At 39.3% G+C, this 27,244-nt stretch overlaps 1 long non-coding RNA gene and 3 pseudogenes across 1 annotated transcript in view; 2 read left to right on the top strand and 2 right to left on the bottom strand.

Annotated features, from left to right (window-relative positions):
- LOC141573181 (uncharacterized) overlaps positions 1–27,244 on the top strand; it is a 196,894-nt gene that overhangs the window by 137,402 nt on the left and 32,248 nt on the right. The gene's annotated exons all lie outside the window — the stretch shown is intronic.
- On the top strand, positions 9,261–9,826 carry LOC109461350 (transcription factor BTF3; annotated as a pseudogene).
- On the bottom strand, positions 17,652–18,559 carry LOC109461347 (peroxiredoxin-like 2A; annotated as a pseudogene).
- On the bottom strand, positions 21,183–21,937 carry LOC109461349 (RNA transcription, translation and transport factor protein; annotated as a pseudogene).

The raw sequence follows: 27,244 nt of genomic DNA, 5'->3' as shown, positions 1-27,244 counted from the left end.
AAGGAGAAAAGAAGTTGCTAAAAAGCCATAAGTGATCTGAGGAGGAAGAGTGAAATTGTAAGCAAAGGATGTAGTGGAGGTGAGGGCTCAAGGAGGACGGGATGGCAGGATCACACACTGATCCCACAAGGCGATCCCATGAGGCGATCCTGCAAGGTGAACCCCAGGTCATCCTCAGCACCAGTTAGTGGAACTGCATCTTCTGATGATGATATGGAAGGGGCCATAGACAGCACCCAGTAGACAGCTCTTCCCTTGTTAATAAAAGCTTCTGTTTCTAAAAACCAATACACAATGCAATATATAGACGATGTATGGTAGAAATGTACATTTGGAACCTATATAATTTTACTAACCAATGTGACCCTCATACATTTAATAAATAAAAATAAAACCAATAGACTGAGTAATCAAATGGCCAATAAGCACTTGAAAAGATGCTCAACATCCTTAGTGGTCAGGGAAATGCACAGTAATCTATGATGAAATCTCAGTACACACCTGCTAGGATGGCTATAATGAAAAGACAGATAATAACAAGTGCTGGAGGAGATGTGGAGAAATCAGAACCCTCATACACTACTGGTGGGAGTACAAAATGGTACAGCCACTTTGGAAAACTACTATCACATGACTCAGCAGCTCCTTTCCAAGATATTCACTCAGGAGAAGTGAAAAGTTATGCCCACACAAAGATCTATACACAAATGTTCATAATAGCTGTATTTATAACAGCTTCAAACAGGAAATAATTCAAATGTCCATCGATAGGTGACTGGATAAATACAATGTGGAATATATGGAATATATTCAGCAATGAAAAGATACAAAATACTACCTCAATGAATTTCAAAATCATTAAGCTGACATTTAAAGTCAGAAATCAAAGAATACATACCGTGTGGTTGCATCTATATACAAAACTCTAGAAAACACAAATCTAAATTATAGAGATGGAAAGCAGGTCAGGGGTTGCCTGAGGCTGCAAGTACAGGAAGATTTCCTGGGAAGAGGCACAAAGGAACTTTTTGGGGGGTTGAAGATTCTGTCTTGATTGTTGTTGTGGTTACACAGATGTATACTACATTGTTCAAAATTCTTCAAATTGCACAACTGCAATGGGTACAATAAAATTATTTTTTTTAAAAAACTGACTGCACAGAAGCTTCTCTGCTGCTTGTTCTGGAGAAAACTGGATCCAGTGGGTGGGTGAAAATAACTACTCTTTTCTTAGCTCCCACAGTGATCCTGGAGTCATACATCAAAGGCTCGCTCCTCCTCACCACAAAGCAACAATGACAGGGCAGGGCTGTCTGCTGCAAAGATAATAATTCCCCAGACTACAGAAGCCACAGAAGGTCACAGAAACTCTCAACTACAGTCCCATTGTGTTTTTACCTAGGAGACCTTATGGCCAGTGTGACCGTGGTACTGTTTCCACTGCTCCTTCCCATGTGGGTTACTCATGAAGACACCAAAAGGTCAAGAGTCTTACTCAGAACTGGTGACAATGAGTCAATCATCATTTTTCTTCTGCTTCCAGCCCCTAGCCTGAGCACTATTCTCTGTTAGGCCCACTGACTGGGAGCATTACTTAGAAATTCCCTCCACCCCCGCCACCTCTCCCACTCTTTTTCTTCCTTTTTTCTATACCCCTGCCTTGTTGTGGAACATCTAAGAATACCCAGAAGAACTTACCCCAAGACCACGCAAATGATTCAGCTAATCTTCAAATGTGGGGCTACCCAATAAAGAGAATAGGTGTACCATGCTCAGAGGCAGCATCACAGGCCTGTAGTTTTCCATGACATGGCACATTATTTCTGTGTTCAGTGAGTGCGTCTCTGCATTTTCACATGGAATTATTACCTGGTGGAATGGAAATGTCGCTATTTAAGTAAAAATTGAATCAAAGTACGTTTTGGGGATTTTTAACCTTCTTCCTTAAGAGATTTTTATAATTTTGTAATCAAACCATAGAAAGGTTAATAAAAATATTTACTTTATTTTATTACTTAGTGACAAGTTTGTAAACAGCAGACAATGATGAAGCAAGACAGACCATAAACACATGCCTTTGGCAGTGCTAGAAAAGCCAGATCTTCACCCATCACATGTGGAATCTGACATCATCTCCGAGGGTGAAGCAAGCTTGAGCATCTAGATTTACAAAACCTCCCAAGTATGCGTCCTTGTGGCAGACTCTATATGCCACAGAGTGAAGCAACCAGAGCAAGAATTTCCCGCATTTGACCGCTAACCCTTAACAATATCTCTCCTCATTGTGAAGTTTCATCCATAGGAATGAGAAAGAACAGCCCCAACCCAGCTATAGGCCACTGACCACGACCTTTGTTTTTGCATTTTCCTCTATTATTGAAGTATAGATGACATACAATCTTATATTAGCTTCAGGTGTACAACGTAGTGATTCGACATATATATGCCTTACAATGTGAGCTCAATGAGTCTAGTAACCATCTGTCACTGGGGAAAGTTATTGCAATATTATTGACTATATTCCCTGTGCTGTACATTACATCCTATGGCTTATTTAATAACTGGAAGTTTGTACCTCTTACTTCCCTTCACCTTTTTCACCCCCCACCCCCACCCCTCCGCTCTGGCAGCCATTAGTTTGCTCTCTGTTTCTCTGAGTCTGTTTCTGCTTTGTTTTGTTTGTTCATTTGTTTTGTTTTTAGATTCTACATACAAGTGAAGTCATATGGTATTTGTCTTTCTCTGTCTGACTTATCTCACTGAGCATAGAAGTATACATACACCTCTATTTTCATTGCACCATTACCCATGATCTTTCTTAGAGAGACTCTCAAGACTCTATGCAGACTCCATCTAAGTTCCCTTTTACTTTTACAAATTTTTTCCGTTTCGTTGCCAAAACACAATTCCATATTAAAAATAAACAGTGATGCCTTGCCGCAGATCTCTGTTCTCCTTTAAATGGTCTGACAAATACCAATGAGTCAAGATCTCCAACTGCTCTCCACCCCAGAAAAATTACTGGGCGCTCTCCGTCCTACCCCTGCTGTCTGACTGCTTGTTCTATTTTCTCTGCTCAGGCTTTTATCCCAATCTCAATTTGTGATTTTCTGGCTGGTTATCAGCCACTCTTTCCCTCTTTATTCCTCACTGGATCTCTCTCAGGAACTCTCTTGGCCTCATTTTTTTCTGTGTTTCTGTTTCTCTCTTTTACCATCACTCTTTCTAAGTGTCCCTCTGTTTCCCCAAATAAACACAAACAAGGAAGAAAGTGAACCACAGGAAGAAGAAACCATTTTATTAGAGCACTGTGCCATGCAAACCAGGGGAAAACCTCTGGTCCATTTTGTCCTTGTCAGCATCTTCTGTCACAGGGACCCTTTGGAGACCTACTTCCTCTCCACAATATTTGCATCTTAAATGCACATCGAAGACAAGCTCTTGGCATGCATGCAAAAGCAATCTGTGCTGTATGGAAGATATGGTCTCTAACCTCAGGTTGAACTAAAGAGCACTGGAAATTTTAAGAAGTTGTTTTGACCTTTCAGGGTCACTTACAATGGGGATCTGCCTGGCAGTTGTTAATGGCAGTTTGATTGGGCTCCAATGCTGTTTTTAAGTCTCTATTAGGGTCCAGCCAAGTTAAACACATTTTCTTTTCATCTCTACGTACAAGTCCAGCCTTCAGCCCCCAGGTCTTGTTGTTCCTGGTTCTTCTCTGGATTCCCTCCAGTTTGTTGACAAATTCTCCTATTTTCATTCGGAATTATTTCTTCATTTCTCCCTGATAGTATCTCACAACGTTTTCTCAAGATCAGCATTTTATTCCCTCTCTGCCCACACACTGTTGACTGTGAGAGCAAGAGCGTAGAGAAAGGAGCACAAAGCTTGTGGGCCAGGCCAGTCTAACGGAAGGGCTTCCTGAAAAGCAGACTCAGACTCTCCTGGGGCTAGCAGAGTCCTTTGTCTTGCTTCTCATTTGTTTTTTCAAAATGATGCCCTTTCTTGACTTTAAAATCCATATTGATCATTGCTGAAAACTTACAAAATACAAATATGCAGATGAATATGAAACTCATGGGTAATTCACAAACTACAAGTAATTTTTATTCATACCCTGTTTTCCTGAAAATAAGACCTAGCCGGACCATCAGCTCTAATTCATCTTTTGGAGCAAATATTAATATAAGACCCGGTCTTATACTGTATTATGCTAGATAAGACTGGGTCTTATATTACAGTAAAATAAGACTGGGTCTTATATTAATTTTTGCTCAAAAATACGCATTAGAGCTCATGGTCCGGCTAGATCTTATTTTCAGGGAAACACGGTATTTTTATGCTTTCTTTCATTCCTTTTCATATACAGATTTTTAAACAAAATTAATTCTACATTAAGGATGTTTTCCCATTTTGGTATCCCCCATATTTCTATTTCACTCTTCCAATTATCACCTCATGCCTTAGAATCACATTATTTTCATTACTGTAATTTTTTAAAACACAGATTGTTACTAGTAAGGTGAGTAAATCTACAACCATTTCTCATTTTTTTCCTAACACTTTCTTAACTATGCTTTTATTTATTTTTTCTTTCTAGATGAATTTGGAATAAAATTTCATTAAACACAAAAGTTAATACAGGAAAGAAAAAAAAACTGGCTTTTACAATATTTTCTTCTTTGATCCCAGAACATGCACATCATTTCATTTGTTCAGTCTATTCTTTTTTTTCTTTTTTTTTGGTGTGTCAATAAAGTTTTATGGTATTACTGATTATATCTTCAGATTTTGATTAAACATTGTTAGTATTTTTTTAATCCATTGGCTTCGCATAGTATATGTGTGTCTGTGTGTCTAGATGCCATTTTTCTAGTCTCCTTTATGTCTGGATAGAGAAGCTTCCCATCTTACTTTTTTATTGTAGTAAAATATACATTACGTAAAATTTACTATTTTATAATTCTGTAGCATTAATCAGATTTATATTATTGTACAACCATCACCCACATTCATCTCCAGAACATTCTAATTTTCCCAAACTGAAACTCTGTACCAATTAAACACTAATTTCCCATTTCCCCCTTTCTGCATCCCTTAGAAATCACCATTCCACTTTCTGTTTCTATGAATTTGACTACCCTAGGTATATCATGTAAGTGAGATGATTCAATATTTGTCTTTTTGTAACTGATTTATTTCACTTAGCACACTGTCTTCAAGATGTTGTGGTATGAGAAGAATTTCCTTTCTTTTCTTTTTCAATTATAGTTGATATTCAATATTATATTCGTTTCAGATGTACATTTATATAACTTACAAATTGATCCCCCCTGGTAAGTCTTACACCCACCTGACATGGTATACAGTTGTTACAATATTATTGACTACATTCCCTAAGCTGTACTTTACAGCCCCATGATGTGACTATTTTGTAACTGCTAATTTGTATTAATCCCTTCACCTTTTTCATCCCCCATACCTCCTCCCATCTGGCAACCATCAGTTTGTTCTCTGTATCTATGACTTTGTTTCTGTTTTGTTTCTTTGTTTCTTTTGTTTTTTAGATTCCACATATAAGTGAGATCATGTGGTGTTTGTCTTTTTCAGTCTGACTTATTTCGCTTAGCATAATACCTTCTGGGTCCATCCATGTTGTTGCAAGTGGTAAGATTTCATTTCTTTTCAATGGAGCATTTAATCCATTTACATTTAAAATAATTGATGGTAAGTATGTAATTATTGCCATTTTATTAATTGTTTCCTGATTGTTTTTATAGTTCTTCTCTGTTCCTTTCTTATTCTCTTGCTCTTTTATATGTTGAGGACTGTATTGCTGTGTTTGGATTCCTTTCTCTTTGTTTCTTGCATATCTCTTGTAGATTTTTGGTTTGTAGTGACCATGTGCTTCATACATACCAAGCTATGTTTATAGCAGTCCATTTTAAGTTGATGATTGCTTAAGTTTGAACACATTCTAAAATCACTACCATTTGTACTTATCCCCTCCACGTTTATGTTTTTGTCATTATTTTTTACTTATTTTGTGTGTGTGTGTATTGTGTGTATTCCTTAATTTATAGTTTTAATCACACATGATCTTCTTACTTTTGCTTTTTAACCTTTGTTCTAGCTTTATTGTTGGTTGATCCACTGCTTTTATTATGTATTTGTCTTGTGAGTGAGAATTTTTTCTTTGAGATTGTTTCTTATTCATGTTTTTTTTTTTTTTTTTTCTCCTTCTTCTTAAAGAGGTTCCTTTAACACTTCTTGTAATACTGGCTTGGTGGTGATGAACTCCTTTAGCTTTCTCTTGTCTGGGAAGCTCTTTATCTCTCCTTCAATTCTAAATGATAGTTTTGCTGGATAAAATAGTCTTGGTTGTAGATACTTGCTTTTCATCACTTTGAATATTTCATGCCAATCTCTTCTGGTCCTCAAAGTTTCTGTTGAGAAATCAGCTGACACTCTTCTGGGAGCTCCCTTATAAGTTACTAGTTGCCTTTCTCTTGCTGCTTTTAAGTTTCTCTCTTTGTCTTTAACCTTTGCCATTTAAATTATAATGTGGCTTGGTGTGGGCCTGTTTGGCTTCATCTTGTTTGGCACTCTCTGTGCTTCCTGGGCTTGTATGTCTATTTCCTTCACCAGGTTAAGAGAGTTTTCAATCATTATTTCTTCAAATAGGTTCTCAATCCCTTGCTCTCTCTCTCTTCTCCTTCTGGTGCCCTTATGATGTGAAGGTTGTTATGCTTGATGTTGTCCCACAGGCCCCTCACTTTTTAAAATTCCTTTTCCTTTTTGCTGTTCCAATTGGTTGCTTTCTGCTACCTTGTCTTCCGAATTGCTGATTAGATCCTCTGCTTCATCTAATCTGCTGGTGATTTTGTCTAGTGTATTACTCACTTCAGTTATTGTATCCTTCATTTTTGACTAGTTCTTTTTTATGGTTTCCATGTCCCTTTTTTAAGCTTACTATCTCTTTGTTGAAGTTCTGACTATGTTCCTTGAGCATCCTTATAACCAGTGTTTTGAACTCTGCCTCTGGTAGGTTGCTTGCCTCCATTTCATTTAGTTCTTTTTTCTGGAGTTTTCTCCTCTTCTTTTGTTTGGGACATATTTCTTTGTCTCCTCATTTTGGCTTTCTCTCTGTGTTTGTGTTTATGCATTAGGTGTATCTGCTACATCTCTCAGTTTTGACAGAGAGGCCTGAGGTTGTAGGTGTTTTATGGGGCCCAGAGGTACAGTCTCCTTGGTCACCTGAGACAGGTGCTCCAAGGGTGTCCCTTGTGTGAGTAGTGTGTGCTCTCCTGTTGTAGTTGAGCCTTGATTGCTGTTGATATGTTCAGTGCGTGGGATTGACACTCAGGCTAAGTAGCTCTGAGGACTGCCTGTGACTATAGCAGAAAAGCTGTTGTTTGGATGCTCACCTTATGGAGCAGAATTTGCTTTAGTGAGGCCACCCTTCCAGTGTGTCATTTGTGGAATTAATTGGGTGGTGCTCTGGTGTGGTCTGATGCAAGTCACCAGGTGTTTTGGTTCCAAGACCTCTTGAGAGGGGCTCCAGTGCAGGCCATGGTCAGCTATTGCCTGTGTCCAACCAGAGCCCACCTGGTAGGAGCTACAAAGTGACCTGTGGTTGGTAGCTGCCTGTTCTCGGCTTGGAGGCACCTGGGAGTGGTTATACTGTGAAACCAGGCCAGCAGCCACTAGTGCCAGGTTTGAGGCCACTTTAGCAAGAGGTACAGGGCATGCTGAGAGCAGCTGCTTCTTATTTGGAGTTTGTGGAATTGTGAGAGATTTCAGGCAACTCAGCAGCATGAGCCTGGGCCAGCCCCTTGTGTGGAACCATTGCTGAAAGAGGTTCAGGCTGGTGTGAATTGGGTGGGGCCAGGTCTCAGAGAATCACTAGGGTGGGGCAAGAGTGGTGTTAGCCAGGTTAATGGAGACTCAGATTTGGCGGCTGCCTGTGCCTATGAGCTGTGTGGCTGAGGGCCTAACAAAGGAACAATGACACACATTGTCACTTTAGTCCCAGAGAGAGAGCTGTCCCTCCAGCCCTCACCCTGATGCCAGACAATTCAGCTCTTCGCTGTATCTCCCTGGCACTTTTTGAGCTGCTTTCCCTTTGTTGGAGGTTAGGGTGAGTGTGAGTGAGTGAGTGAGTCTGTGCTTGGGCTTTTTGAGAAGATACCTGAGTGTCTAACAGCCCTCTATCTAATCCGGATGGAGTTCCTGCTGATTTTCACAGACAAGTATTTTGGGAATTCCCCTTCCAGGCACTAGTACTCTGGGCTGAGGAACCTGATGTGGGGCTAGGATTCCTCACTCTTGAGTGGGGACCTCTGCAGTAAATATATACCTCCTGATTCTTAACCACCACATGTGAGTATGGGACAAACCCATTTTGTGTCTCTGCCCCTGCTATCAGTCTCAACATGGCTTCTTCTTTATATTCTTGGTTATAGGAGTTCTGTTCAGCTAGTCTTCAGGTAGTTCTCAAGGGTGGTTGTTCTATATTTTAGTTGTAATTTTGATGTAGTCATGTGAAGTGGTAAGCACTGTGTTTACCAACTCTGCCATCATGACTGGAAGTCCAGAATTTCCTTTCTTTTGAAGGCTGAATTATATTGTTGGGTGTATATGTGACCTTTTGTTTACCCATTCATCCATCAATAGACACTTGGATTGCTTCTAAATTTTGGCTATTGTGAATAATGCTGCCATGAACATGAATATATAAATATTTGTTCAGGTCCATGTTTTCAATTCTTTTAGGCATATATCTAGAAATGGAATTGCTGAGTCGTATGGTGATTCTATGCTTAATTATTTGAGGAACTTCCATATTGTTTTGCACAGCATTGACATGATTTCATATTGCCACCATCGATGTACAAAGATTCTCATTTTTCCACTTCCTCACCAACACTTGTAACTTATTTTTTCTAATAGTAGCCATCAAAATGGGTCTGTAACCGTATCTATTATGGTTTTGATATTTATTTCCCCAAAGATTAACCATGTTGAACATCTTTTTATGCTTATTTGCCATCTGTATTTCTTCTTTGGTGAGTTACCTGTTAAGATCATTGGACTATTTTTTAATCCATTTATTTGTTTTCTTATTATTGAGTTTTAAGAGGTTTTTGTAGTCTAGCTGGCATTTTGCATCCTCATGTGTGTGTACTTATTCCCAGCTGATCTTCCCAAGACACCATGAATGAAAACCCTAGTCCCCAGTGAGGTCCCATTTCCTCTCCAACAAGATGAAAGAAACTATCATAAGCCAGGAGAAATTCACCAAACTGCACGCACAAGCGCACATTGGTGGGAAAGAAACTGTTTGCAGAAAGAAGAAGGTGGTTCACAGAACAGCTATAGCAGATAATGGAAAACTTCAGTTCTTAAAGAAGTTAGAGGTAAACAATATATCTGGTATTAAAGTGGTGAATATGTTCCCAACCAAGAACAGTGATTTACTTTAACAACCCTAAAGTTCAGGCATCTCTGGCATCAAATACTTTCACCATTGCAGGCCACGCTGAGACCAACCAGCTCACAGAAAAGCTACCCAGCATCTTAAACCAGCTTGTGCAGACAGGATGACTAGTTTAAGGAGACTGGCTGAAGCTTTGCCCAAACAAACTGGGGATAGAAAAGCTCCACTTGCTACCAGAGAGGATGATGATGATGACGTTCCAGATCTTGTGGAGAATTTGGATGAGGCTTCCAAGAGTGAAGCAAACTGAATTGAGTCAACTTCTGAAGAAGATGAAACTTGAAGAAGTTACTGGGAGCTGCTATTTTATATTATGATTGCTTTTAAAATTTTTGTCCATTGATCTGATAAAAAAAATCTCAATCTCTAATATTTTTAAGTCCAAATCCCTTGGACAGTGTATCTCTTTTCATTTTTTGCTTATATACAAATGATTATTTGCAGCTAATTAAGGTGAAGAAGCTTGGAACTAAAGTTTTAAAGAAAAGTTAATAAAGTTCTTTGCCTAGTTAAAAAATGTTTTTTAGTATGTTTTGAATAACAGTCCTTTATCAGATATGTCTTCTGCAAATATTTTTTTCCCAGTCTGTGGCTTGTCTCCCTATTCTCAACATTGTCTTTTGCAGAGCAGAAGTTTTTGGTTTTAATGAAGTTCAGTTTATCAATTATTTCTTTTATGGATCATGCCTATGGTGTTGGCATCACCATACCCAAGGTCATTTAGGTTTTCTCCTATGTTGTCTTCTAGAAGTTTTATAGTTTTGCATTTTACATTTAGGTCTGTGGTCCATTTTGCATTTTATACTTAGGTCTATGATTCATTTTGAGTTAATTTTTGTGAAGGGTATAAATTCTATGTCTAGATTTACTCTGTTGCATGTGGATGTTCAGTTTTGCCAGAACCATTTGTTGCAGATACCTATCTTTGCTCTACTGTACTGCCTTTGCTCCTTTGTCAAAGATCACTTGGCTGTATTTATGTGGGTAGATTTCTGGGTTCTCTATTCTGTTCCATTAATCTATTTGTCTATTCTTTTGGCAATATCACACTGTCTTGATTACTGTAGTTTTATAGGAAGTCTTGACAGGTAGTGTCAGTCTTCCATCTTTGTTATTCTACTTCAATATTTTGTTGGCTTTTCTGGATCTTTTACCTTTTCATATAAATTTTAGAATTGGTTTGTTGATATCCACAAAATAATTTCCCTGGATTTTGATTGGGATTGAACTGATTTTATAGATCAACTTGGGAAGAACTGATATCTTGACAACATTGAATCTTCCTATCCATGAACATAGAATGTCTCTCCCTTTATTTAGGTCTCCTTTGATTTCATTCATCAGAGTTTTGTGGTTGTCCTTATATAGAACGTGTATGTAATTTGTTAGATTTATACTTTAGTATTTCATTTTACAGAGTGCTAATGTAAATTGTATTGTGTTTTAGTTTCAAATTCCTCTTGCTCATTGCTGGTGTATAGGAAAACAATTGAATTTTGTACATTAACCTTGTATCCTACTAGTTGGCCATCCCCCCTCACTTCCATGCAGAATATCTCTGAAAAATTATCTAGCTTCAGAAACTCCCTATGGGATTAACTGAAGCCTCTGTTGCATTGTTGGTCAACTTCTCCCTCTGCCAACCTTGCTCCCTCATTCCTTTACAGGTGTTGTTTCCAAGAGCACTCCCAAGTAAATAAACTGCACTTAAACTTCTGTCTTAGAATCTGTTTTGGGGGGAACTTAATATAAGAATTATCAGTCTTTAAAATGAGACTATTTCTTCATATTGAGAGGAACAAATGATATTATGAGGATGAAATTATTGAGCAAAGTAAGAGATAGCTGTATACAATCATGTTGCACTCATTTTCTTCCTTATGCCACACTTTACCAGATACTTGATAGCTATCTTCAAGAACTAGTATATAGAGAAAGGATACCTCTACTATATTGTTATATGAGGGAGAACTTCAACAGTGGCAAAATTTCAGGTGCCACGAAATGCTTGGTGCATATTTGGAACTCAGTAAATGTTTGATGAATCGAGGATTGATGGCTGCATGGATGGATAGGTGAATGGATTAGAAAATTAGCAAATTTTTAGAAATTTCTATTATCATTGTTTTTGCAAAACACAGTGGGTTTCCATAATAACCACTTAAACACAACTTAATAATTACTTAATCACTCAGCGTATCAGTTTCTTCATCTGTTAAATGGGAATAATAATGGTACCATAGACTTCTGTACATTAAATGAAATAATACACATAAAGTATTTAAAATTGTTTCTCCTCACACAGTAAGCAAAGAGTAAATATTACTTATTATTAAACCTTAATTTCATGCTAGGTACTGAATTAGGTTTTTATAAACATTAGATCAATTACTATGTACACCAACACCATAACATAGGTAGTCTTGTATTTCAAAAACAGAACTTAGGCTTAAGTCTTTGATCCATTTTGAATTAATTTTGGTACATGGTGACAAATAGCAGTCCAGTTTCATTCTTTTGCACGTGGTTATCCAATTCTCCCAGCACCATTTATTGAAGAGGCTGTCTTTCCTCCATTGAATGTATGGATAAAGAAGTTGTGGTATATATACACAATGCAATACTATTCAGCGATAAGAAAAGTGATATAGGAACATTTGTGACAACATGGATGGATCTTGAGAGTGTAATGCTGAGCAAAATAAGTCAGACAGAAAAAGCAGAGAACCATGTGATTTCACTGATATGTGGTATATAAACCAAAAACAACAAAAGAACAAGACAAACAAATGAGAAACAGAAACTCATAGACACAGACAATAGTTTAGTGGTTGCCAGAGGGTAAGGGGGGCGGGGGGTGGGGGATGGTAGATGAGGATAAGGGGGATCGAATATATGGTGATGGAAGGAGAACTGACTCTGGGTGATGAACACACAATGGGATTTATAGATGATGTAATACAGAATTGTACACCTGAAATCTATGTAATTTTACTAACAATTGTCACCCCAATACATTTAAAAAATAAATTTAAAAAAAAACAAAAAACAGAACTTAAAACTCAAAGGGCTTAAGAAACTGTCCAAATTTATTTTTTTATCCTTATTCCTTTACACCTCCTTACTCTTAATCAGCACTTGTTATTTTTTTTCTGGTTATTCCTATGAGAAGATTAGAGATTAGACTGTTCCCTCTCCTTTATCCTCTTTATCCAACCCTTTAATTCATTCTGCCTCTTAACTTGTCTCTTCCTATAACAGGCACTGTAGGCACTCTGCCTGTATCTCCTTGGTACTCATCATTTCTAAGCATATCAAAGGTTTCTGATTTCAAGCACCCACAATTCCCTGCCTGAAGGTATATATTAGGTTGGTGCAAAAGTAATTGCAGTTTAAAAGGTTAAAAATAATCTAAAAAACCACAATTACTTTTGCACCAACCTAATATGTTCCTCAGAAGACTTCTCTGCGAATATGTGTAGGGCAGGCCTAAAGAGTCAGGGAGCTAATGCCTTAGAAAAGGTCCCAAACAATGATGGCTGGGACTTAGTAGATAAATATTCCCACTTCCACACCCCTTGGATGGGACAACTATCGACACACTCTGTACAGGTTCCCAGTAGAATTCACCCTTAGCTCCAAAGTGGCAATCTGATCATTTTTGCATCCATTCTTGGCTTCCTTCTTTCTGTCACTTCCAAAGCTTTTTACCCTAGTTCTGTATTCTTCCAAGTAAACTACTTGCACTCAAATCCTTATCTCCAGATCTGTTTTTCTGGGAATCCAACTTCAGACATCTCCTCTCCATTCTTACTTTTCCTTTCACCAGAACTCTTGGAATAATATCCTAACTTTCCTCTTGGATTCAATCTCTCTCTTCAAATACTTCCTGCAGGGAAATAGTTCTAAAACATAAACATTATCATGGCCTTCCCTAGCACAAAACTCTAATGGTTCTTATTGTATGTAGGGTAAAATATAAACTCCTTAGCATGGCTTATAAGGCCCTCCATGATCCCAGAATTTGGCCCCCGTCTGCCTTTCCAGCCTTACCTCCCACCTTTTCCCACTACTACTCTGTGCTAAGGAAAAATGCACACTCCTTCAAATGCTCCAGGACTTTCCAATCCTCTGTGAATTAACACACACCCAGTGTTCTCCATTCAGCCTAACATCTAACCAGTAAGCTTGAATTCATCCTCTACTTCTGCCTCAGTGAAGGGCATTCGTTCCCCATGTGGGTAACAGGAAGACCTCCACATAGCTCCATCTTTGTGCTAGCCACACTGCAGTCTATTTTTGTCTCGGTGTCCATTTCCCCTGTTATTCTAAGAGTTGACTGAGGGCAGACATTCATCTGTTGGAGCAATGTGGTTCCAGCATGCCCCTGCACTCCACACATAGAAGGAACTTCAGGAAGTGCACTGTAGTAATACATGGCTGAGTGCATGAATGTACAAAATCTAACAGCTGTCAGAATTGGATTCAAGCATGAGTGTGTCCAATTTCAAAGCTGTGCTCTTCCTGCTACAGTGTGCTCTGTAAGGGAGTAAGCCTGCATTGTGACCCTCTGGTGCTGCGACACACAGGCACGATGGATTTGCAATCATCACACATTTCAATGTAGAAGATCCTACAATCCCTTTCCATGGTCAGGAAATGTGGGATAGAATCTGAAGTGCCTGACTTCTAGCAGCTTCATCGGATTTATTTTCTCTTTTCTCTTGTATCAGGTCAAGTATATAACAGAACCTCCTTCATTATTTGGCCAAAATTTTTTTACTCCTTCTTTCTCCCTAATATAAGTCAGAAGAAAAGGCTGTCTGGGGAAAGTAGAGACAAGAAATAAGATACCAGAATTGAGCAGCTCTCTGGAAATGATGGTCAGTGAGGGGTGAAAAAGGAACTTGGTTAGGAGGTCTGGCTGAACTGCTGCCCCTGTGAGCAAAAGGGAAGGAGGAAGGAATTCAGGTAGTTTTCCAGACAACTCAGGAAACAATGGCTCTGTACCTCAATCATTCCCTTGTTGACTTGCCCTGTGATAAATTGAATCAGTTATTAAAACTACTGGTGAAACTGTATCATCAATTTGGAATTCAAACAATGTTTTTATTCTAAGATTTTGGAAAGACTTCCTTCATCAGATATCCCCAACCTGAGATTGGGAGAAAGGACAAGAAGACGGACAGTTGAGGCTTAATATTAACATTTACAATGGCAATGAAAATACCACTGGTGCTCCCCAGCCTCCTTTTTTGGGTAAAAACAATCTACTTTTAGGTTCCTGAGCTCCCCCTCCATAAATCTACAGACTCCTTAGTCTCTCAAGAAGGCTGTTTCCATGGGGCACCTGAAGTGGCTCAAACCCCATCTTCAACAGGCATTACAGCATCACACTTCCCCCCAAAAGTGCTTCTCTTCATGTGGCAGGCCTTGCATGTTGGGCCTTTGCATCTGTTGCCAAGATAGATTTAACTGGCATTTGAAGAAGCACAACTGTGATATAATCAAAATACAAGTTAATATTATGATTGCAGTTCTGTTCCACTATCTCATTATAATTATTTAAAGTTACCTTCCATTGCCCCTATGTGACAACTCCAGTAGGCCCAATAATTTCCTGCTTACTCCTAGGTAATAGACAGGTCATAGATCTTAAATAATAATTTTAAAAGTTTTGACTTTGAAGTCAAGATGTCCAGAGCAAGATTCAGTTAAAACATCAAACTTTCTTTAATGTCATATTTCCCCTCCTCATCTTGAGAGCTGCAGTCTTGAAGAAGGTTGTAGGTAAATTCTTCTTTCTCTTACTGACACTTCCTTCCCCACTGTCCAACACTTGCTACCTGTTGTTTGATCAGGTCAGAACAGGCAGAGGATGAAGTGGAAAGAGGAGATAAAAGGCCCTTTGACAGGTACTGATGAGGGCTGACATTGCACCCTTAGGGCTGGCAGAGAATAAGGTTTATTCATTTCCTTGTTGACACTTTCTTTGTTCTCTGGGGATTCTATCACCAAGGAATTCACCTGTGCTGTTACCTTGATCCTGAAAGGTACATTCTTTTCCAAATAGAAAACCCTTAGAAATCTTGCAGATTCTTACTATTGGGTTTCTTCGCTTTCTTGTGGACAGCACCCGGATAACCACATGCCTGGCATCAATCTCTCTATCTCAGTGTATCTGTCTCTCTCTCCCTACTCTGCTCTATGAGGAACAAACAGGTATTCCTTGACCCAACAAGTGCTGGGAGCAGGCAAGTTTCATCACAGCTTACCCACATCTTGTCATGACAGGCTGACTTAATGTTTTCGTTATCAAACTCAAGTCCTCTGTGTCTCCCAAATGCAGGGGATACTTGGTAGCTCTCTGGTTATATAGAATCTTCTCACTGGCTTATAATGAAGGGTGTAGCACCCCATCCCTAACTCCTCACACCCTCTGGGAGGGGGTGCCCATGGCACTGCATCAGCTTTTGCAAAGAGATCTATTCTCAAGTCCTCTCTTCTCTGTTCTCAATTCTTGTTTTATTTAAAGTCAGTGAAAAGATTTAAAATTCAGGTAATGAATTTATGAAAAAAATTTCTGCAAATATTGCAAGTGGGGATCTCCCTGATATTCATTTTGGTATATGATATCTCTTGGATTCACACTCAAGTCAAAACTATAGTAGGAAGTGTCCTCTTTCTTTTCTTTTAATTACTATTTTTAAAATCAATAAATTATCCTATAAGGATGAAATTCAGTAAATCAAGAACATAATTAAACTTAGCTAGTTTGCAGTTTGACTCACCGCATAGCTCACTATCTAGCCAGTTATCATTAGACTTAGCTAGTTTGCAGTTAGATCTACCCTGATATTCAGCTGTTTTTTCTTTGTTTATCCCCTCACTAATTCACTTAAAAACTCTGTTTTGTTCCCTTTCCTAAGTCTACACACACCTCGTTAATCTATTTAACCAGCAGAATCCTAACCTGGAAAGGGAAATTTCTTAATCCTCAGGTACTGACACCAGAATCCATTTTGCAACTCCCATACAGTTTTTACCGGTGATGCATAAAACTCCAGGCCGTTGTGGTCCAGTCTGGAGTCCGGAGATAACATTATCTTAAAACAGACCAGACCCCAGGAAGTGATGTCAACCCTCAGACCTGCCTGACCAACTCCCCCTTTCCTTTGTTTTCATTCTTGTGTATCTATAAAACCTTCTGACCAGTCTAGGAATGGGGAGATGCCCTTTGGACAGGGGTCTGCCATCCTCCCAGAACGCCAGCATTCTGAATAAACCTGCTTTTCTTTCCACCAACCTTGTCCCTCGATTTTAACTTTTTTCAAGCGGCAGGCAGCCAGACCTTAGTACGGTATCAATCCAACTTCCCAATTTGGGTGCCTTTTATTTATTGTCTGATTGCTGTGGCTAGAACTTCCAACTCTATGTTGAATAAAGGTGAAAGTGAGCATCTTTGTCTTGTTGCTGATTTTAAGGAGAATGTTTCTATCATTTCCCCATTGAGTATGTTGGCTGTGGGTTTGTCATATATGGCCTTTATTATGTTGAGGTATGTTTCCTCTATTCCCACTTTGCTGAGAGTTTTTATCATAAATTGCATGCTGAATTTTGTCAAATATTATTCTGCATCTATTAATATTGGTTTTTGTTTTGTTTTGTTTTGTTTTTTCATTTTATAATCTACCTTTATCATGCCATCCAGAGCACGTCAGTTCCTTCATATTAATATTACTTAACCATTATATAACAAGTAATTAATAAAAAACACACAAGCCAAAAACCTTGTATCTTTAATCTTCAAGTCAATCATTAACTTTTATTAGATTTGTAAAGACATGAAAATAGAACTCATTTCCAATAAGAGCACTCAAACACCATAATGTTTGTAATGAGGTCCACTGGAGCCTCATATTTTCCAGATTTTAGCTGAAATAACCCTCACTCCTTTCTTAGATTTTTATCAGTCTTATTTGGAGGTTATTTTGTCTTATTGATCCTAAACACAGTACAATGTTACAATACATTAATGATCTATACTGAGAACATGGCATGAGTGGGTTTCTAATTCTTTAGGAACGTGAATGGAAACATAACTTCCTGTGAGCACAGGTGAGAGCCCTAGTTATTCCTGAGCTGGGCAGTTTTACACAATCATTATTTTCTCTGAGGCTGAAGACTGTGGTTTGATCTTCCTAGCAGCTTCCAGAACAGAAACTGGGTTTACCTTACCTCCAAATTCTTTTTCTCAGTGCTCAAGAAGAATGCCTGCTTTCCTGATCCCACCCCAGAAACTCCCCCAAGGATGAAGCCTTCACTTTCCAGGTTTCCAGAGAAGCCTCTGCTCAGGGCCTGGAAGAAGTTCTTCCAGACGCCTAGCCAGAAAATCCCATAAACATCATCTTCTGCCTTTGGGGACTGTAGAATTTTTTCTTTTCATCCCAGGAAGATTTCTCCTTTGAAATAAGCCTGGAAGTCTTTCACTTTAGTCTTGATCTGTTCCTTCACCACTGCATAGAGGGAACACCCATCTCGTCCAACTTGGGCTTCAGGGAGGACAGGTCTGCAGCCTCCTCTCAACAGAGAAAACAAATAGCCTGGACTCTGCACCGCCATAACCACAGCTCCATTCTTTTCCCAGAGCTCCATTACTTTGAAAGTTCTCAGTTTCTTCTCCAGTGTTTTCAGGTCTATTTCCTCCAGATACCCTAGGGTCGCTTGCTGGGGCTTGGACAGAAATATGTCTATGTTGACCAGAAGAAATTCCAGAGTAGCAGCCCCCAAAGCCCCCCACCAATCACCACATTCCCATGGGAAGAAACTGGGATCCTGGAGGAAAAATATTTCTGCACCAAGGCGGAGCTGACCTTCGTGGAGTTCACGTGCCATGCAGAGTCCTGCCTGCAGCACTTCTGGCTTGTGCTTGACTCCCACCAGCCTTCTCTTGTGCCTGATGCAGGGGAGTGTGGGGGTGTGGTAAGAGGGATGGGTGTTGGAGGACCAAACTTTCCCTCCACCCCATGGGTCCAGAGGTGGACCCCATGCCTGCGCCATAGCCTCATATGGTTTTTATCTTTTGTTTTGTTTATGTGATGTATCACATTAATTGATTTGTAGATATTAAAACAATCTTGCATCCCAGAAATAAATCCCACTTCATCATGGTGTCTGACATTTTTAATGTATTGTCGAATTCAGTTTGCTAAAATTTTGTTGAGAATTTTTGCATCTATGTTCATCAAGGATACCGGCCTACAATTTTCTTTTCTTTTTTTAATGTCTTTGTCTGGTTTTGGAATTAGGATAATGCTGGCCTTGTAAAATGAGCTTGGGAGCATTTCCTCACTTGAATTTTTTGGAATGGTTTGAGAAGGGTAAGTGTTAATTCCCTTTTGAATGTTTGCTAAAATTCACCTGTGAAGCCATCCAGTCCAGGACTTTTGTTTGTTGGGAGTTTTTTTTATTACTGATTTGCTTTCATTTCTAGTGATCAGTCTCTTCAGATTTTCTGTTTCTTCTTGACTCAGTCTGGGAAGATTGTATGGGGTGTGATCTAAAAATACAGTGAATGTTTAAATAAAAAAAATTATTACAGTAAAAGACACATTGCCATTAATCCTCCTCAAAATACTCCCCTTCACTTCAAACACACTTATCCCATCATTCTCGCCACTTTCTGAGGCAGTTCTGGAAGTCCTCTTTCGTGAATGTCCTTAGTTGCACTGTTATGGCTGCCTCGATGCCCTGAATCGATTAAAAACGTTTACCTTTCATGGTCATGTTAACTTTGGACAAGAGCCAGAAGTCACACAGTGCCAGATCCGGTGAATAAAGTGGAGGAGAACACACCATAATATTTTTATTTGACAGAAATTGCCATACCAGAAGTGATGTGTGATGCAGAGTGTTGTCATGATGGAGGATGAAATAGAGACACTCACGAAAGAGGACTTCCAGAACTGCTTCAGAAAGTGGCAAGAACAATGGGATAAGTATGTTCAAAGCACGGGGGAGTATTTTGAGGGAGATTAACGGTAATGTGTCTTTTACTGTAATCATTTTTTTTATTTAAACATTCACCATATTCTTTGACCACACCTCATATGTTTCTAGGAATTTATACATTATTTTCCAGATTGTCCAATTTGTTGGCATATAATTTTTCATAATATTTTCTTACAATCCTTTGTATTTCTGTTGTTAGTTGTCACTTCTCCTCTTTCATTCTGATTTTATTTATTTGGGTCCTCTCTTTTTCTTGATGAGTCTAGTTAAAAGTTTATCAAATTTGTTTATCTTTTCAAAGAATCAACTCTTGAGTTTACTAAACTTTTGTATTGTGTTTTAGACTATTTTGTTTATTTCTACTCTCATCTTTATTATTTCCTTCCTTCTATTTTCTTTGAGCTTTGTTTGCCATGTTTTCTCCAGTTTCCTTAAGTGTAAAGTTAGATTGAGATTTTTTTTGTTTCTTGAGGTAGGCCTATGTTGCTATGAATTTCCCTCTTAGGACTGCTTTTGCCGTGTCTGATAGATTTTAGGTGGTTGTGTTTTCACATTTATTTTTCACTAGGTACTTCAAATTTCTTCCTTGATCTCATCGTTAACCCATTCATTATTTAATAGCATGATATTTAGCCTCCATGAGCTTGTGTGTTTTTCAGTTTTTTTCTTGTAATTGATTCTAGTTTCATGTCATTGTGGTCAGTGAAGATATTTGATATGAATTCAGTCTCCTTAAGTTTATTAAGACCTGTTTTGTAGCCTAACATGTGGTCTATTTTGGTAAATGTTCCATGTGCACTTGCAAAGAATATGTATTCTGCTGCTTTGGGGTGAAATGCTCTAAAAATATCAGTTAAATCCATCTGGCCTAGTGTATCATTTAAGGCTGCTGTTTCCTTGTTGATTTTCTTTCTGGTAGATCTGTCCATCGGCGTCAGTGGGGTGTTAAAGTCCCCTACTATGACTGTATTACTTTATGTCGGTCAATATTTGCTTTATATATTTAGGTGCTCCTATGTTGGGTGCATAAATGTTTACATGGGTTATATTCTCTTGTTTGTGATCCCTTATCATTATGTAATGTCATTTTTTTGTCTCTTATTGTAGCCTTTGTTTTAAATGTATTTTGTCTGATATATGTAAGTATTGCTACCCCCAGTTTTTTATTTTTTTTGTTTTTTAACATTTCCATTCCCATGAAAAATCTTTTTGATTTAAGTCTGTGTGTGTCTTTCAATCTGAAGTGGGTTTCTTGTAGACAGCATATGTATGGGTCTTATTTTTTTATCCATTCAACTATGATGTTTCTTTCGATTGGAGCATTTAATCCATTTACATTTAAAGTGTTTTTGATAGATACATAGTTGTTGCCATTTTATTATTCATATTTATGTTCTTCCCTCTTCTTCTTCAAGAAGTCCCTTTAAAATTTCTTGTAATACTGGTTTGGTGATGATGAACTCCATTAGCTTTTCATTTTCTTGGAAGCAATTTATCTTTCCTTCAGCTTTTTTTTTTTTTTTTTTTCACTTTCCCAAACTTTATTAAAGAAAAAGCAATGATGATAAATCTCTAGAACATAGTCAATTTTCTGGGATTCTTCCCTCGAAAATGTGACATTTGATTTCCAAACACATGCCAGAGCATACATGGTTCCCAATTATACTAAGTAAGAGGGTGAAATCCTAACATGTTCATCTTCCAACTTTCCCCAGTCTGTGGTCTGTCTTTGGATCAGCAATAATTGCCTGAACAGCTACTATGGCTTCATTAATTTTTGTCTGTAGCTCTCTGATCTCTTCTATATGCAGCAATCGCAGAATTTGAGCAGCTTCATTAAGAACTGTATCTCCTGTGTCAAAATCAAGAATATGCTTATGTAAAGCAACAGGAAAGCCCTCTTTTGTTTGATTTGCTTTAGCAAGTGCATCCTGTGTCAGGTGCTCCTAGACCAAAATGTGAATTGCCCTAAGTGTTACCAGGTAATCATCATGACACTGAATATGAAGAAGATTAGCCAAAGCTATAACACCAGCCTTAAAATCAGGATTACTTACATCTAAATTGATCAATGGCTTTACATTTATAGCTGCATTGTCAGCATTTTCTGTATTATCAGGTACCAGGTCCTTGTATTTTTCAGCATAGTCTCCATATTCAAGTCTAACAGCTAAATAAAGAAGCCAGTCAATTGCTTCTTGTCTATCTTGAATCTTGAAAGGACAATTAACATCTTTGAGATAATTTTCAAAGAATTTGGGCCAGTCACTGCTGTGTATGTTTCTTAAATTACCTCTGTCTTCAATCTTGTAGTGTGATTTTCCGATCTTCAAGCCAAACAATAAAGTTTCTAAATTCTGTTTCATCTTTGTAGTTAAAGCCAATAGGGTTGTGGTAGTCGAGGGCTGTCAGTTTGAGTCGGAACATAGTCCCCGCTTCTTGTTCTGGTTCCCTGGGCATGGGCTGGGAGAGGAGAGGCTAGGAGGTGTGGGTAGTGCAGTCACCAGGCAACACAGCGAGAGCTCTTCCCTTCAGTTTTAAATGACAGCCTTGCTGGGAAGAGTAGTCGTGGTTGTTGGTCCTTGCTTTTCATCCTTTTGAATATTTTGTGCCAATCCATTCTGGTCTGCCAAGTTTCTGTTGAGAAATCAACGACAAACTATGGGAACTCCCTTTCAAGTAACTAGCTGTTTTTAAGATTCTCTCTGTCTTTAGCCTTTGCCATTTTAATTATGATGGGTTCTTGGTGTGGGCATCTTTGGATTCATCTTGTTTGGGACTCTGTGCTTGCTTCCTGGGCTAAGGTTAGGAAAGTTTTCAGTCATTATTTCTTCAAACAGTTTCCCAATCCCTCTCTCTCTTCTCCTTCTGGTGCCCCTATATGTGAATATTATGCTTGATGTCCCAGACATCCCTTAAACTGTCTTTTTTGTTTTAATTCCTTTTCCTTTTTGTTGTTTGGTTACTTTCTGCTACCTTGTCATCCAAATCACTGATTCAATCCTCTGCTTTATCTAATCTGCTGGTGATTCCTTCTAGTGTATTCTTCACTTCAGTTATTGTATTCTTCATACTTGACTAGTCCTTTTTTATGGTTTCTATGTCCTTTTTTATGCTTATTATCTTTTTGTTGAAATTCTCACTAAGTTCCTCAAGCATCCTTATAACCAGTGTTTTGACCTCTAACTCTGGTAGGTTGTTTGCCTTCATTTCATCTAGTTCTTTTTCTGGAGTTTTCTCCTGTTCTTTTGTTTGGAAATATTTCTTTGTTTTCTCACTTTGGCTGCTTCTCTGTGTTTGTTTCTATGTATTAGGTAGATCTGCTATATCCCAGTCTTGGCTGGGTGGCTTTATGTAGTGGTTCCCTGTGAGGCCCAGTGGCAGTGGTTCCCTGGTTTCCTGCACTGGGCTCCAGCAGTGTCCCTTGTATGGGGTGTATGTGCCCTCCTGTTGTAGTTGAGCTTGATTGGTGTCGGCATGTCAGTGAGTGGGATTGATCCTCAGGCTGACTGGAGTTTGGCCACACCCACAGCTTATGGGCTGCTGTGCAGGGTGGCTTACCTTGTGAAGCAGGATTTGCCCAGTGCACTCTGGTGTCTGCTGAGGTCACCCTATGGATGTGCCACTTGTTGGGCTAATTGGGTGGTGCTCTACTATGGTCTGAATCTGACCTCCAGTTATGTTGGTTCTGGGGCTTTTTAGGAGGGACTCCTGTTTAGGCCAAGGTCAGCTGCTGCCTGTGACCAGCCTGGGTCTACCTGGTAGAGGCTACAAAGCAATTCACAGTTGGTCACTGCCTGTGCTGGACCTGGAGGCATGTGGGAGCGATAACACTGTGAAACAAGGATGGCTACCACCAGTACTGAGCCTGGGGTAGCTTCACAAAAATCCCAGGGCACCCTAAGTCCAGCTTCCACCTTCCAGCTACCCATAAGTCTCAGCTGCTGATAGAGCCTCATGTGGTACGCCAGTTGGGTGAGGCAGAAGTCACCAGGGTGGGGCAGGTGGTAACCATGTTAACGTAAATTCAGGTTTTGTGCCATTGGTGAGCCTGAAGCTACTCAGTGAAAGGTTGATAGCACACTAAGGCCAACTACCACCTATCTGGGGCTCATTGACCCCCAAGAGTTGTCTAAGAAAGACCATAGTACAGGCCGAGGCTGGCTGCTGGCAGCAAAAGTACTGCTGGTAGTGCATGAATTGAGGCCAGCTGTTTGCTGCTGAAAGAGCCTCTTGTGGTATGCATGACAGGGCTGGCTGCCACTGGTGGAAAGTGTCTTCAGCAGTATGCAGATCGTGTATGGTGGGGTGCCAGGGAGTCACCAAGGTGGACTGAGTATATTTCACCAGGGCAATGCAGATTCAGATTTGGATGTGTGGAGGGAGGGCTCAACACATTTAAAATTATGTCCCCCTGCAAGCTGCACAGAAGGAGGGTTCTACACAGGGAAGATGGCAACTGTGTCTCTAGTCCTTGCCCTGAAGTCAAACAACTCACTCTCTCCCTATTTGTCTCTGGTGCTTCCCGAGTCACTGTCCCTCTGCTAGAGCCCAGGGTGGGTGCCTATGAATGAGTGAGTCTATGTTTCAGCCCTTTAAGAGGATGCTTGGGTTTCCAGCACCTCCTTATTTCACCCAGGCTGACCAAATCCCTGCTGATTTTCACGGCCAGGTGTTGTGGGTGCTCCTCTTCCTGGCACTGGTGCTTTAGACTGGGGAGCCCAGTGTGGAACTGGGGCCCCTCACTCTTCAGGGAGGGCCACTTCAACTGGTATATCCCTCCCCATTCACAACCACCACACATGGGTATAGGACCAGCCCATTTCGTGTCTCCATCCCTCCTACCAGTCTCAATATGGCTTCTTCGTTGTAGCTTTAGTTATAGTACTTATGTTCAACTAGTCTTCAGATGGTTCTCCAGGGTGGTTGTTCTACAATTTAGTTACAATTTTAATGGAGTCATGGGAGGAGGCAAGTATAGCATTTACCTACTCTGCCACCTTGCCCCCTTCTCTTTTAGCATTTTGATCCTGCTACCCAGTTATAGGAGGACTCACTTCTTTCCAGTATCTGGACTACTTTGATATGATTTCTTTTTTACAGACTAAGAAATGGATGTTCAGGGAGATTGAGAAACTGCTCAAGATTACCCAGCCATTAGATTTAGGATCTAAAATTTGAACTCAAGACTGTCTCCAGTCCTAATACTTTTACCTTCTTGGCTATAATGTCCCCTGTGCATCACCTGCAAAGTACTTCCTTTCTGACTTTGAGAAAGGTACAGGGACACTTATTTTCCCCAATGTTATAAAGGTTAGTTGTGTCCCACACTCCATCAGGCATTGGGACTAATTTCGCCTGCTTTTCCTTTTGCTAGAAGATATCAATCATATTGCCCCATGGCTGACTCAATTCAAAAGGCTTTAACATTTGGGTACTGAAAGTGTGATCCAAAGCCAGCAGCAATATCTAAGAGCTTGTGACATGTGTGTTATCTCAGTGCCTCCCCATTAACCTATCCTATGAGAATCTTATTTTAACAAGCACATTAAAATTGAACAAGCACCGGTCTACACCATCGCTCCAAGGAGACCCAGTGAATGTTCTTACACATCTACCTCCTGTCACTTCCCAGGTACTCTTGTAGAGGCTTGCAGATTAGGCTACTACCCAGAATCCTCACCACATCTGTTATTTTATTATATCAAGTTATATTAATATATCTTTATCCTGATACCTGATATGTCACTTTGTCAAGCCAACTTTTAGGTTATACCCTTTTCATAATCTCTATTCTCAAAATAAATTCTGTTCTTTATCTTAAAGAATGTAATATGAATCTCTAGATGAAAAAAAAAAAATATATATATATATATATGCAGCTGGCTAATTGATAATGTAGTCCAACAGGCAGGGGGCATTAGGATAAAGAGTCAGGCCTAACTAGAACTAGAAGATAAACTGGTTCTTCCACTCTTCCTCACAACCTGCCTGTTCCCACACTGCATGTCTATGCCAGTTTATCACACACACACACACACACACACACACACACACACACACTTCCTAAAATGATTCACTCATTGATTAATTGAGTCAATAGTTGTTTAATAGGAATTGCTGAATAAATTCAAGGATGGACTACACACAGATTCTACAGGGAGCTCATACTAATTGGGAAGAAAAGACACATATACAAGCATTGATCATTTAAGACAGAATATTGAACCTATTGTAAATCATCTTACAATAGACTACCCTTTGATAATACAACCGCAAGTCCTCAGTGGCTTTCAACGTGTTCTCAATGAGTCACCTGCATTTCTGCTCCATGCTGCCAACATTCCTGGAACCAGGCAGAAGAAGCAGTACCTTCTGAGACATGTTGCCTTTGTGGCAGCACCACATGGAGTCCCTTAAAGCTTCTGAACAGAAGTGCTGGGTCATTCCTGCTCCCATTTCCTGGATCTGAGGAAGTCACTGTCCATGTTTGATGGCACTGGGTACCAGGGAGGGATTACAGGGTGAGCATCGTTGTGAGGGCAGTAAATATGTGGGAAGTATAACACAATCTATCACGCACATCACAATAGAAATGGCAACTTGGAAACCTAGAGAATACCTGTAGCTGAGGGAAAGACAGAAGCCTTCCTGCAGGAGGTGATGCCAAGCTGTTTTGAAGCACTGGCTGGCAGTGGGGATGAGGAAGGTGGAGGGAGTAAGACTGGGAAAGCCTGGAGCCATGAAAGTGAAGTCCTGGGAAGTACTGTCCCTGAAGACTGATCTGACTCTCTCAATAAAAATTAATTTATCTCACCATAGTCCTTTATATTTACACCTTTATCTTAAAATTGTGTGTGTCCTTTATGGAAACAGGAGTTGTCAAAGAAAGAAGTTTTACCTTCATTTTTTTGTAACTTTCGTTCCAGCTCAGGGCTGCACACAGATCTGTTTGTTAAAAGGATTTGTTTGTTAAAAGGATTTGTTAAAAATTTGGATGAGAAAGATAGAGAGGCCCAATTTGAAGATTATTGCAGTAGTCTATTAATAGAATGAAAACTGGAATGGAAGAGTCAAATGGAATATATTGATTAATATTTATATATTTATGTATGTATACCTTTTTTACTTCCAGTAAATTCTCAGAAAGTTTATTTATATTTTAATATACCGCTCTTTGTATTCCAATATAACACTGTATGCATGAAGCTAGACCCTTACCTACATCTGCACATACACGCTTAGTACAACATTTACTGAAAAATCCCATGGGAGTAAATGCTTCAGTGAATAGAAACCCACCTCACACATCATGTCCTATGTGCAACAGCTATAAAACAGAGTCAGTGGGGAAGCTCAAATAGGCAAGTTCCAAATCCTAAAATCCACTTTATTATTCGCAAGGTCAATTAACCATAAATGTTTTCTTGCCTGAAATTCCCAGTTGTCAGAGGTTGCTCACTAATGATATTTCTCCAAGGCCTTCTGGATTTTGCAGTTCTCTGCTTCATTAAGACTGAAAACCTATCTGATCTCAGACAGGTCCTGATTGGTGAGGTTCAATGAGAGAAACTAAGCCTGGACTCCTTGGAAAAGTACTAGAGGTGACCTCATTTTTCCAAATTATTTTTCTGAAGGAAATAACAGGAATGTTGTAGATTACAGAAACCCAACTCCAATATTTAGACCAAAATGAGGATGACTAAAGGAATTACAGTCTAACTGGTGCAATGC

Source organism: Rhinolophus sinicus, linkage group LG09, assembly GCF_036562045.2.
Source record: "Rhinolophus sinicus isolate RSC01 linkage group LG09, ASM3656204v1, whole genome shotgun sequence".
NCBI classification, from domain to species: Eukaryota; Metazoa; Chordata; class Mammalia; order Chiroptera; family Rhinolophidae; genus Rhinolophus; species Rhinolophus sinicus.
The sequence above is the reverse complement of the archived record's forward strand: the minus strand, read 5'-3'. Positions and strand labels throughout refer to the sequence as shown.